The sequence below is a fragment of the Cynocephalus volans genome, chromosome 8, assembly GCF_027409185.1.
Source record: "Cynocephalus volans isolate mCynVol1 chromosome 8, mCynVol1.pri, whole genome shotgun sequence".
Lineage (NCBI taxonomy): Eukaryota > Metazoa > Chordata > Mammalia > Dermoptera > Cynocephalidae > Cynocephalus > Cynocephalus volans.
The window spans coordinates 49,707,347-49,721,297 of NC_084467.1; positions in this window are offsets into that span (position 1 = coordinate 49,707,347).

Below are 13,951 nucleotides of genomic sequence, written 5' to 3' on the forward strand. Positions count from 1 at the left end.
ACCTGGCTGTAATGAGAAAGATAGAGAACCTTGTAAGGTTCATTTCTGTTATGGTCTAGGTAATAAACAATCCCCTGGCTTTATCTACCATGTTGGGGTAAAGCATGGCACAGGATCTCCGAGCACAGGAAAACTTTGGTCAAGAAAGGCAGGGATTGCCATGAGGTGTGATCCAGGAGCACTGGATAGGGAGTGGGGAGACCTTGACTTCCTAATCTGGCCTTGACTGGGTCTGTGTCTTGGACATGTCACTTCTCATCTTGATTATCAGTTCTCCCGTCGAAAAGTGAGGAGATTGAACTAAATTTTTCCTTAGGTTTCTTCCAGCTCTGAAATCAGTAACGTAATAGGATATGGATCTCAGTTTGGACCTTTTTTTTTTTTTTTTTGGTGGCTAGCTGGTAAAGGGATCCAAACCCTTGACCTTGGTGTTATAACACTACACTAACCAACTACGTTAACTGGCCAGCCATGGATCTCAGTTTGATTTCTGTCTCTGTCCCTTCTGGCTGCATGACCTTGGATAAACTACTTAAACACTCTAAGGCTAAATTTAAATTGGGGTGCTGTAGATTGGATGTCCCCCCACCAACCTCATTGAAGCTTAAATCCCCAATTGAACTGTTGAAAGTGGGAAATCCTATTACGGTAATTAAAAGGCAGGGCCTTGAAGAGGAGTTTAGGTTGCAGGACCATGCTGTAGTGAGTGGATTAATAATGGTGGCTGGGGGCACAGTTCTAAAGGCTTAAAAAGGAGGGCACATGAGGAACTACCCTCTCTCTGCTCCACTATCTTCTGCCATGTGAGAGCCCTGGGTCACTGTTGCCACCACCAAGACCCTCACCAGATGTGTCCCCTGGACTTTGGATTTCCCAGCCTCCGAAACTGTAAGCATTAAATTTCATTTTCTTATAAATCACCCAGTTCCAGGTAATTTTGTTATAAGTGACAGAAACAGACTAATACAGAAAACTGGTACCAGGGAAGTAAGGTGTTACTTATAACAAATACTTGAAAATATGGAAATGGCTTTGGAACTGGGTGTTGAGCAGAGGCTGGGGGAATTTGGAGGAACAGGCTAGAAAAAGCCTAGATGCTGGTGAAAGTTTAGGAGACAAGAAAACCAGGGAAAGTTTGGAATGTTTTGGAGATTGGTTAAATGATGGTGACCAGAGTGCTTATGGAAATATGGACTGTAAGGACCGTTCTAAGGAGGTCTCAAATAGAAATAAGGAGAAGCTTTTTGGAAACTAGGGCAAAGATTACCCTTGCTATGAACAGGCAAGGAACTTGGCTGCACTGTGTCCATGCCCTGGGACTTTGTGGAAGTTGGAACTCAAAAGTTGTGAACCAGAGTATTTGGTGGAAGAAATTTCTAAGCAGCAAAACATTCAGGAAGCCACATGGCTACTTGTAATAGCCTATGCTGAGTTATGGCAGCAAAGGCATGAGGTAAAGCTAGAATGTATAAAGAAAAGGGAAGCAGAGCTTAAAGATTTAGAGAATTTGCAGACTGGCCAAATGGTAGTGAAGCAGAGAACAAGAGGAAAATCCAGTGGTGCAGCAGAGGGACTGGTTGCTAAAGATACTAGCATGGCTAGGAGGCAGGCAGGGCATAATAGCCAAGACAATGGGAGGAAGGACCTGAAAGCATTTCTGAGCTCTTAGAGGATGAGTCTTCTATTATAGGTCCAGAGGCTTAGGGAAACAGAATGGTCTTGGAGAATAAGCCCAAGGCTTCCATCATGGGCTCGCTACCCAGGGCCACCTCAGGAAGCTGCTTCCAGCACCAGCACTCCAACTGCTTTGGCTGCTCCAGCTGTGGCTAAATTTTAGGCCCCAGGTGTGTCTGGACCCACAGCTTTGGAAAATACAAGCAAGAAAACTTGGTGGTGTCCATGTGGTGTTAAGTTTGCAGGCTCTCCAAATGCCAGAGATCTGGAGTCTTGGGAGCCTCCACCTCGATTTCAATGGATATATGGAAAAGCCTGGGGGTTCAGGAAGAGATCTGTTGCAGGGGTGGAGTCACTGCATAGAGTCTTTACTAGAGTGAGGACAAGAAGAAATGGTTGGAGTTGCAGCAGAAAAGCCCCACCAAGGCCATGCCTAGTGGAGACAGGGAAGCGGGACCACCATGGAGACCCCAGACTTGTAGAGTTACCAGCATGCAACACTGGCCTGCAAAAGCTAAAGCATCACCTGTTACTAGAAAAGCCATAGAAGTGGAGCTGCCTGAGGACTTGGAGGCCCAACCCCACACCAGCATGCAGAGGCATTGAACATGGAGTCAAGGTACATGATTTGCCAGCTTTGAGATTTAATACTTTCCCTGCTGGGTTTCAGACTTGCTTAGGATATGTTACACCTTTCTTTTGGTCTATTTCTCCCTTTTTCAATGGGAAAATGTACCCTGTGTTTGTCTTACCATTGTATCTTCAAAGTAGATAACTTGTTTTGATTTTACAGATGGAACTTTGAGACTTTGGACTCCTGAATTGAAACTAAGACTTTGGGGACAAAATGAATATATTTGTATGTGAAAAGGACATGAGTTTTGGGGGGCCAGAGGTGGAATGCTGTAGATTGGATGTCCCCTCCCCTGCAACCTCATTGAAGCTTTAATCCCCACTGTAACTGTTGAGGGTGGGAAATCCTATCATGGTAATTGAAAGATGGGGCTTTGAAGAGGTGGTTAGGTTGCAGGACCATGCTGTAGTGAATGCATTACTAACGGTGGTCAGGGGTGTGGTTCTGAGGACTTTAAAAGGAGAGTGCATGAGGAACTATCCCTTTCTCTGCTCCACCATTTTCTGCTACATGAGACACCTGGGTCATTGTTGAGACCACCAGGACCCCCCCACCAGATGTGTGCCCTGGACTTTGGACTTCTCAGTCTCCGAAACTGTAAGAAATAAATTTTGTTTTCTTATAAACCACCCAGTTCCAGGTAAATTTGTTATAGGCAACAGAAACAGACTAATACATTGGGGTAATAAAACTTTTTCCAAGATTGTTGTGGGGATTAAATGCTATACTATATGTAAAACATTTACCACTGTATCTGTCTATAAACAAATGGATGCTATTATTATAAAATACCTTCAGAGATAAAGACGGCTAACCTGGAGAGACTGTGAAACTAGGAAACTCATCCCTAGTTCACACAATGTCAAGGAACTAGACAGGTTAATGTATTACAGTCTTTACACATTCAGCCATATGTATTCAGCAATCTTTTCCCCCTCATATGCCAACCAACATTACAGGGCTGAGATTGTCATGCTAATACACTGTGACAGAGCACCCTCTAGTGGCTTTCAACATTAACATTTTCATTAAGATTGAAAAATAAATGGTTTTGTGGACATACAAGCAAACATGGAGGTTTTGGGGGTTCACTAATCTTAAATAAAGCTAGTAAAGTCCCATTAATTATATCACTTCTCATAATAATTCCTTAGTCAACTTTTTCATAGAAGTCATGTTCTGGGCATTTATAAGAAAGATCTTGAGGTTCTAAAACAGAAAATTACATTTTAAATTAAAACATAAATTATATTGAACATTTGAATTGCATATAAAATATTCATAGTAGTCCTTTCATGAGATTGAAAATAACTTGGAATCACTCAAAAGGATGGTGCAATAGCACTTGAGTTAAGTAGCAGATCTGGGGTGACCTTGCTACAAACTTGGCTTTGTGACTTTGGGCAAGTTGCTTCATTTCTGTGGACTTCAGTTTCCTCATATTGAAATATAGAACTCTAAGCCTGAACATTTCTAAGGTCTTTTCCAGCTTGAACATTCTTTGATATGAAGGGGATAAGTTATCCATTTTCTCTTCATATTAGGAATCTGGCTTCAAAAAAACTTGATGTCAGCTTTTTTTTATGAACTTGGGGTGTCAAGCCCAAGGCCATTTAAAGATGCGTTTAGGCTATAGCCATACCACCGTGGATATGCCCAACTCTTCTGATCTCAGAGCTAAGCAGGGTTGGGCCTGGTTAGTACTTGGATGAGAGACTGACTGCCTAGGAATATCGGGTGCTATAGGCTTTAAAAAAATAAAAATAAAGATGAGTTTATAATATTTTATAAAATCAACCCAAGCTGTCTGTAACAGAGATGGCTAGTCACTAACAAAGATATATGTTCCCATCCCATAGTTAGAATTTTGCAGAGAAGGTACCTGTCCAGCGGGACTCCATTTAGCAGCCCCTTTGCATCCAGGTGGGACCATAAGACTAGTTCTTGACAAAGAAATGTGAACAAAAATGATGTGTGTACTTCCAAGCCGAAGTAGTTAAGTATCAGGTGATCCTCCATTCTTCCTCTTTTGCCTTGTCCTCATATAGATGACACATATGTGGCATCCGGAGGAAAGTGGGTATCTGAATTACTTATTGAAGATGAGCTGCCCCGAAGAATCACTCTATTAGGGATACCTGCATTGGATTTAGTTTGAGCGAAGGCACTGAAAAGTACAGGTGATTTGTTATAGAAGTGTATTAATCTCTTTCTGTTGCTTATAACAAAATACCTGGAACAAGGTAATTTATAAGAAAATGAAATTGATTGCTTACAGTTTCAGAGGCTAGGAAATCCAAAGTCCAGGGAACACATCTGGTGAGGGTCTTCTTTGGTAGTGGCTTTACAGCAATGCAGGGGTCTCATATGGCAGAAAATGGTGAAGCTGAGAGAGAGAGACTCTCATGCAGTCTCCTTTTACAGTCTCAGAACCACGCCCCGGACCACCATTATTAATCCATTCACTACGGCATGGTCCTACACTAACCACCTCTTCAAGGCCCTACCGTAACAGGATTTCCTACCCTCAAAAGTTATAGTGGGAATTAAGCTTCTAATATATGAACTTTGGGGGACACAATTCAATCAATCACATTTTGCCCCTGGCTCCCAAAGTTCATGTCCTTCTCACAGGTAAACACATTCATTCCATCCCCAGAGTCTCAACTTGTTTCAGTTCAAAAGTCCAAAATCTCAAGGTCCCATCTGTGAAATCAAAACAAGTTACATACTTCCAAGATACAAGGTGGGACAAGCATAGGGTACACATTCCCACTGAAAAAGGGAGAAACAGGCCAAAAGATAGGTGTAATAGGTCCCAAACAAGTCCAAAAGCCAGAAGGGCAGGCATTAAATTTCAAAGCTGGTGAATTACATACCTTGACTCCATGCACGCTGGTGCAGGGGTTGGATCTCCAAGTCCTCAGACAGCTCTGCTTCTGTGGCTTTCCTGGTCTCAGGTGATGCTTAGCTCTCACAGACACAGACTGGCACTGCACACTGGTAGCTCTACAATTCTGGAGTCTCCATGGCAGTCCCACTCTCATGGCTCCACTAGGCATGGTGCTGATGGGGCTTCTCTGCTGCAACTCCAACCCCACATTTCCGCTCGGCATAGCTCTAGCTAAGGTTGTCTGCGGTGACCCTGCCCCTGTGACAGATCTCTTCTTGGGCCCCCAGGCTTTTCCATACATCCTTTGAAATTGGGGTGGAAGTTCCCAAGTCCCCACAGCTCTGGCATTTTGTGAGCCTGCAGACCTAACACCATGTGTATGCTGTCAAGGCTTCCTGCTTGTACTATCCAAAGCTGAGGGTCCAGCCACACCTGAAGCCAATTTAGCCACAGCTGGAGCAGCCAAAGCACCTGGGGTGGTGCTTCCTACGGTGGCCCTAGGCAGTGAACCCGTGGAGTGCACCTCAGGCCTATTTCCCGAGACCATTCTGTCTCCCTAGGCTTTTGGGCCTGTAATGGTAGGGTTGGTCCCAGAGGCTTCTGCAATGCCTTTAGGGCCTTTCCCCCCTTCTCCTGATAATCCTTTTATTTTGTACCAATCTTCTTAGCACCACTGCATTTTTTCGCCTGAAAATGCTCTCTTCTCTAATACATGGCCAGGCAGCAAATTTTTGAAATCTTATATATACTCTGCTTTCCTTTTAAATTCTGGCTTTATGTCATGCTTTGCCACCATAACTCAGCATAGGCTGTTACAAGTAGCCACAGCTTCCTGAATGTTTTGCTGCTTAGAAATTTGTTCTGCCAAATACTCTGGGTCAGCACCTTAAAGTTCCACATTCCATAAAGCTTTTGGGCATGAACAGAATGCAGCCAAGTTTCTTGCCAGTTCAGAGCAAGGGTGATCTTTGCCCTAGTTTCCAAAAACCTTCTTATTTCTATCTGAGACCTCTTTAGAATGGTCCTTATAGTCCATATTTCCATAAGCATTCTGGTTAGCACCATTTAACAAATCTCTAAGATTTTCCCTGGTTTTCTTGTCTTCTAAACTTTCACCAGCATCTAGCCTTTGCTCAACACCCAGTTCCAAAGCTGTTTCCACATTGTAAAGCTTGTTATAAGCAACATCCTACTCCTGGTACCAATTTCCTATATTAGTCTGTTTCTGTTGCTTGTAACAAAGTACCTGGAACTGGGCAATTTATAAGAAAATGAAATTTATTGCTTATAATTTTAGAAGCTGGGAAGTCCAAAGTCCAGGCGACACATCTGGTGAGGGTCTTGGTGGTGACAGTGACCCAGGGGTCTCACATGGGAGAAAATGGAGCAGAGAGCTCCTCATGTGCATTCCTTTTAAAGCTCTCAGAACCATGCCCCTGACCACCATTATTAATCCATTCACTATGGTGTGGTCCTACAATCTAAACACCTCTTCAAGGCCCCACCTTTCAATTACCATCAACAGTTACAGTGGGAATTAAGCTTCTAATGTATGAACTTTGCAGAACACAATTCAATCTATCCACAGCATTCAGTTAGCTTTAGTCACCCTAACACATTTAACTCCATGATACTAGAATCCAGTTTGAGGCTTTGCATAAAAACAAAATGATCTCTCAACTGATCTCATAAAAGCAAATTCCTTCTGATGAGGGTGGGGAGCTGGAGAAAATGTGGGTGGTGGAGAGAGAGAGAGAGAGAATCGAAGAGAAAATAAAACAAAAGTAGGAGAAAATATTAGTCCAGTCACTGTTTATATTTTGTGATTAGGGAAATAGTTCTGTTCTGAAAAAGGTCATGTCAAAAGATTTTATTTAGCTGGCCAGAACCCTTTTCTGCAGCCTTGCCTAGCAGCCTCACCCACTAGAAACACTGCCACTAGAAGCAGCTCAGCAAGTCCTGCCCTTGGCAGACCCACTCTTGAACCACGGAGAAGCACAACCTTGCACCTGACCCCGAGAAGTGGTGCGGTGGACCAGCCCTTGAAGATACATACCCAGCAATCTGATCCAAAGCACCCATGCTCCCAGCTCAGAGAAAGACATTTTTCAAAAGGAGTCTTACAAATGGCCAGAAGGTACCTGAAGAAATGCTCAACTTCACTAGTCATCAGAGAAATGAAATCAAAACTACAATATCTTCTCACCCCAGTTAGAATGGCTATTATCAAAAAGACAGGAGATAGTGAATGCTGGTAAGGATGTGGAGAAAGGGGAACATAGGTGGTGGGAATATAAATTAGTGCACCCATTATGGAAAACAGTATGGTTTCTCAAAAAACTAGATAGAACCACCATACCATCCAGCAATCCCGTTACTGACTACATATCCAAAGGAAAGAAAATCAACATGTCGAAGGGATAACTGCACTTCCATGCTTATCACGGCTTTATTCACAATAGCCAAGAGTTGGAACCTACCTAAATGTCCATCAGTGGATGACTGGATAAGTAAAATGTGGTGTAAAGACACAATGGAATACTACTTGGCCATAAAAAAGAATGAAATTCTGCCATTTGCAGAAACTTGGATGAGAATGGAGAAAATTATGTTAAGTGAAATAAGCCATGCACAAAAAGAGTAATACCACATGTTCTCTCTCATTCATATGTGGAAGTTAAAAAACGATCTCATAGAAGTAGAGAATAGAATAGTGGTTACTAGAGACTTATAAGAGGGTGGTTAATGGATACAAAATTGTACAAAGATAGGAATAAGATCTGGTGTTCTATAGCAATATAGGGAGACTACAGTCAACAACAGATTACTGTGTAACTTCAAGCTGCTCGTTGAGAGGATTTTGAATGCTCCCAACACAAAGAGGTGACAAGTGTTTGAGCTGATGGATATGCTAAATACCTTGATATGATCATTGCACACTATATAAATGTACCCGAATATCACACTGTACTCTATAAATATATATAATTATCATGGCTCCATTCGGAAAAAAGAAAAAGAAAATGTCAGATAGATTAGAGGTTACCAGAAACTAGAGGGAAGGAATAATGAGAAATTATTGCTTAATGGGTAGTTTATGTTTCGGATGATGAAAAAGTTTGGAAGTAGAGGTGGTCATCACACAGTACTGTAAAAGTAATTAACTCCATGCAATTGTATGTTTAAAAATGCTTAAAATGGCAATCATATGTCATATATATTTTACCACAATAAAAATTTTTTAAAAAAGATTTTCCTTATTTTTTTTACACAAAGGGAGTCTGGTGTAGATAATCTTCTAGTTAGTTATACCTAATTAGTTAGGTATAGAAGCCACATTAACTGCCAAGTTATAACAGGTGTGTTAGAAGAGAAGAAAGTTCAATTATCACTGAACTAGATAAAATGAACTAAGCAGTTAACTTGTTTTCTGAAACTTTCCAATTTTTCTGCATTTTGGGGTGACCTTATTAATGGGGGATGGATGGGAGGTAAATCATTGATTACATCTAGTAACAAGGTTATCTGAACAAGAATTCTATGTAGCTCTCTCTGCAAACAGAAATCACTATTTCAGCTAGCATTCTATGGGAAGGTAACTGAGAATCAGTGATGTAGAAACACATCAGCAAGAGTTAAAAAAATAAAAATTACAGTACAAATAGGATTGTGGGACAATGTTGTCCACGATCAGAAAATTAAAGCAAATGCTTAACTAGCAAGTACTCTTAACAACTGTAGAGAGGAATGAAGTTCATATGAAATAAATGCCTCATGAAATTAGAACTCTCAGGATTTCATTGTACTTCGTCACCTACATTATCATTTCGGTATCTGAATTCAAGTTGATTCCATAAACAAGATGAACTTGTTTTTACTACTATGAGGAAAATCAGCTAATAGGAATTAAAAATTTCTGTGCAGATACTAACAAAATTTAAAGGGTACAAAGCTCTTGACCTAGCAACTTAGCCTCTAGGAATTTATTCTGAGAAGTATTAACAGTGTTGCCCCCCAAAAGTAGAATTATTTTAAATAAAAAAATGGGAAAAAAAACCTAAAGTTCAACTGAAAACTGGTTATATCAATTAAGACAAATCTGCACTGCAGAATGCCATGTACCTGTTGTAAAGAATGGTCTTTGTCAATATGGAAAGACAGCCTCAAGGAGAGAAGTATAGAAGTTGAAGATATATGTATGACCCTGCTTTTTTTTTTTTTTTTTAATCTATACGTTTCATATGTGCTAGAAAAAAAGACTGGAAAGTTAGTTAATACTAATTTTAAGGTGAGGTTTTAACTTATTTTATGCTTTCTATAGCCTTAATTTAGTTGAATGAGTGTTGCCTTTCATAAATAACATCTTAATATACTCTACCTTCTGACCAAAAGGCTCTTACCATTCTCTAAATTCTTTCTTTCTTTACCGCCACTCCTATGCTAAGGTCACTTCTCTCTGGAACATCTTCCCCCAAATGCCATTTAACCAAATTCCTGCCAGAATCAATTCCTTTCCAAGAAATCAATCTCAGTGCTCACATTCTACAGAATGTTCTCTCACCTGTCTAACTATCCATTACCCTCAAAATCTCTCACAGGCATGTATAATCAATTCCAGCTTGTATCTTAGGGTCTAAGCGATTTGTGTTGGATTTTATGTTTCCCACTTAGATAACAGGCTTCTTATGAAAGAAACCAAGACTTACTCATCTTTGTGTTCTCTAAAGTGCTCAACAAGATAGTTACTCAACAAATGTTTGCTGAATTAATGTGACTTTTTTTTTTTTTTGCAATTCAATGTGTACACTGCTAATAATTTAGAAAAAGTCCAAATGATCACCACTTTATTTTCAAAGTTTTATTTATATGGAATCTTCATCAAGTTTCCCTTATTTACCACAAGATAAAATCCCAAAGCTTAGAATCAGTTATCTATAATAGGTCACAATTAAAGTATTGGGGGAGAGTTCAATCATTTTTGAGAAAAATCTTTCATAATTCTACAAACACAGATATTTACAATATTCTTTAATACAGATAATATACAACATGGCATCATCTTTAAATGTACAAAATAGTTTGAATCATTATATTTTATTACAGAACATTCCAAAATTTAAACTAATGAAAAAAGTCTACAAACACTGATAACATTTGATAAAAACAGTAGCAACAAGTTTATCAATAATCATGCAATATGTCTAGTAAACTTATACACAACACATAATTTACATGTCAAATCCACAAGTTTAAAGATGTATGATCGATCTATTTAAATCATGCTAGAATCTAAATACTATTTTATAATTCACTGGTTTAAACAAGTGTTTTGTGGTAACCTATGAAATGGGAATATGAACTATGAAAACATACTTAACAGACTAATTTTTTTTTTTTTTTTTCCAGTGGCTGGCCAGTTCAGGGATCTAGACCCTAGATCTTGGTGTTATCAACATTGTGCACTAACCAAATGAGCTAACCGGCCAGCCCCTTAACAGACTTCTTAATTCCTAAGAGACTATATTAGAAAACCAAAGATAGCAAATCAGGCATTTTCCCCCAAAGTTAAAGTTCTTATGAGTACATTCATAAACACCAAAAGAAGAAAATAAAAACAACCCAGATATTATGAATTAATTTTACCTTCTCAAATTCAGTCCGGTATACAGCCCTTAGCATAATCACAGCTTCTCTGAGTTATTTTTATTTTCTCCTGATTTAGTAGGAACAACATATTATTCCTTCCCTTTTTTCCAGGAAGGATTTAAGGTGGCTTAGTCAGAAAATACCAGAAAGCACAATTACAGGTTAAATGAAAATACAGAGAACAGTTCTGGGGAACAGTATACATAAAGCCATTTAAGAAAAGGTCAGGAAATAATAACGTAAGTATATTACATTATTCTCCCACAGTGATTTTCTGGAAATAATGCAAAATATATTAATTTGTAAGAAAACTATTAAAGTACTGGTAAACTGAAGCTGCAGATTAAATTTCTTTCTTAAATTTTTTATTAACCCTGATGAAGTAGATGATTGTAAAAATGTATGTGCTTTTCTTTGTGCTTGAGTAAAAGTTGTTTTCCTAAATGCCATAATATCTGACCCTAGATTTAGTTTCTAGTTATTGGTAGAGAATACAGGTAAAAATAAACGAATAAATGAATTTGGGTGCCCAACTCAATTTCTACTGAGAATTCTATCAACTGGATGCCTAATGATGGTTTGTGGAGGGTGGCTACAATTCAGGTGGTCAGGTGTTACATGGCTCTTTTGCAGGGACAGGACAGAACATCAGTCCAAGGGCATCTTGACTGTATCAGTTCCTCCAAGTTCTCAGCTCACTTTCGTTAGGACCCAGCAAGATAAATGGGAAGAAGATAAACAAAAGAGCAGGAGGCCTGCTCAAATTGGCACATTGAGGCCATAGTCTCCTCTGCTGCCCAGAAAAGCTGCAAAGGCTCTGTGTTTGCAATGTGCATATTATAGACCTTAACTCACTCTTGGGGGGTGAGGGGGGAAGGTGGGGCGGGAGGGTTACAATGGGGGAGGAATGCTATGGAGAGAAGGCTGGGGGCAGCTTTAGTGAAATATAAGTGAGTTTGTTCATCCCTATTTTGCAGGCTTAGCTTTCAATAAATTATAAAATGAATGATCTTGTACCTATATGCGGAGAGGTGAGAAGTAGAGGGAGTGAGAATGAAGGAAAGGATTTGAGGGAAATGAAGAGAAAAAGAAAGGCAGCAGGATGTTCCCCTTTGAAGTGTGGCATGAGTTTCAAAATTATAGATTATGGACCAGAACAAAAAAATATCTGCCTAAAGACTAAAACTAACCATTGCCTCCTATCTTTTTTGGGGGAAGAATGGTCCCAAGCAATACTCCTGAACTTCAGACAGGTCAGGAAGGCATGAAGTTCAAGCCTACAGATCTGTAACAGGAGGAACTGCAGTGCTCTTGGATGAGGTGGCAAAGGCCACCCTAGGGTTTGTGATGGTGGGGACAGAGGAGAGAGTAGTTATTGCTGGTTTTCCAGTGATACCCTTCAGAATATAAGCATGGCCAATTTACGCATTAGCCACAGTGCCTCAGGCCAACAATATTTTTTAGAGGCCTACAAAAAATGTTATAATTTCTTTTAAATTCCTAAGGAAAAAATAAACTTTTAGATTGAAGAAAATGCTTTAATCTAAAATATTAATGTATTCAGTTTATACAAATGCAATTATAATATATAATTTTTAATTTTCTTTCTTTCTTTTTTTTTTTTTTAAAAAGATGACCGGTACAGGGATCTTAACCCTTGACTTGGTGTTGTCAGCACCACGCTCAGCCAGTGAGCGAACCGGCCATCCCTATATGGGATCTGAACCCGGGGCCTTGGTGTTATCAGCACCGCACTCTCCCGAGTGAGCCACGGGCCGGCCCATAATTTTTAATTTTCTATGGAAGAAGGAGTCCAAGAAGGCAAAAGTACCCAGGGCCCACAAAAATCATAATGCAAATCTGAATACAGGGTGGTCAAACCCAATTGTAGGAAACAAAACTGAAGATTATTTAAAAGGATTAAAGAGTGGTTCAAGGCTAAAATAATGAAGGAGGAAAGAAAGTCTGATCTTGCTGATCTTGTTCCACTGATTTTTCTTTTTTTTGAATGTTACTTTTGGAATTAGATTTTTAAAGAAAGCTAAGTCTAATACTGGGGAAGTACTAGTGCCAATTTCCATCAGCCAAGCCAGAACAAAAAAAAAAAAAAAATTAAGCTCAGTATTTTATGGTCATTGTGCAACAATAAGAACAGAATCAGGATAAAAAGACTTGGATGATTTCAAGTCCTTTCTTCCACTTCTGTAAGCATTATTAGAGGTAGGTTTTCCTTTGAGACCCTGCCTCCTGAAATTCCTGTAATACACTCCCACTCAGTTCTAGACTTCTCTGCTTCTCCAAAGCCTTGGCTCCAAAGCTGGCAGTGCTAGAAATGCGGGCACCCGCGGATACAAAAATGTTTTAAGAATATGACTAGAGGAAAAAAAAAAAAAGGCAGGGAGAATGAATGGGGGAGAAGGGGAGGGAAAAAATAACAAATTTTAATGCTCTAAAATTACACTGTCAAAAAAATGAGAAAGGATTTATACTACTATGTTAACTGTGGTGTTCTAGATAGTAGGATTGAGATATTTGTACTTTACTTATACTTCTCTGTGTTTTTAAATATATTTTATAAGATAAATGTACTCTATATTCAGACAAAAATACTCAATATTATTTTTAAAATTGTGCTTGTAATGCCCTACACTCTGACAACTATTATCTTTGAGTTCCTCACAATATGGCTTAGGTCACTTGATACAGTCAACCATTGGCATGCAGGGAGACCCATATTTGAGAAGAGAACTTTTAACAATTTTCATTACTTTCCATCACCCAAATTCATCAATATTACTCAAATTCAGCAGTATTATATCCATCACCAAAATTCATCAATATTACAGGGAAATATCAATCCAGAAAGCTAACCAATATCATTTTCTAGTATCTGTTCCCCTGAGGAAACAGGTCAAAAGGAAGACAAGTACAAAGAATTACTGCCTTTCACAGAATCACAGACCTTCTGAGCTTGGAAGGCAACACCAAGTCATAAAATTCACCCCTGAATAACATGTGAGGAGTCTGATGTCCAGAAAGGTTAGTGATTTGACCAAGGTCACACAACAAAGTTGGTAACAGAATCAGGATACAAGCTCAGGTTT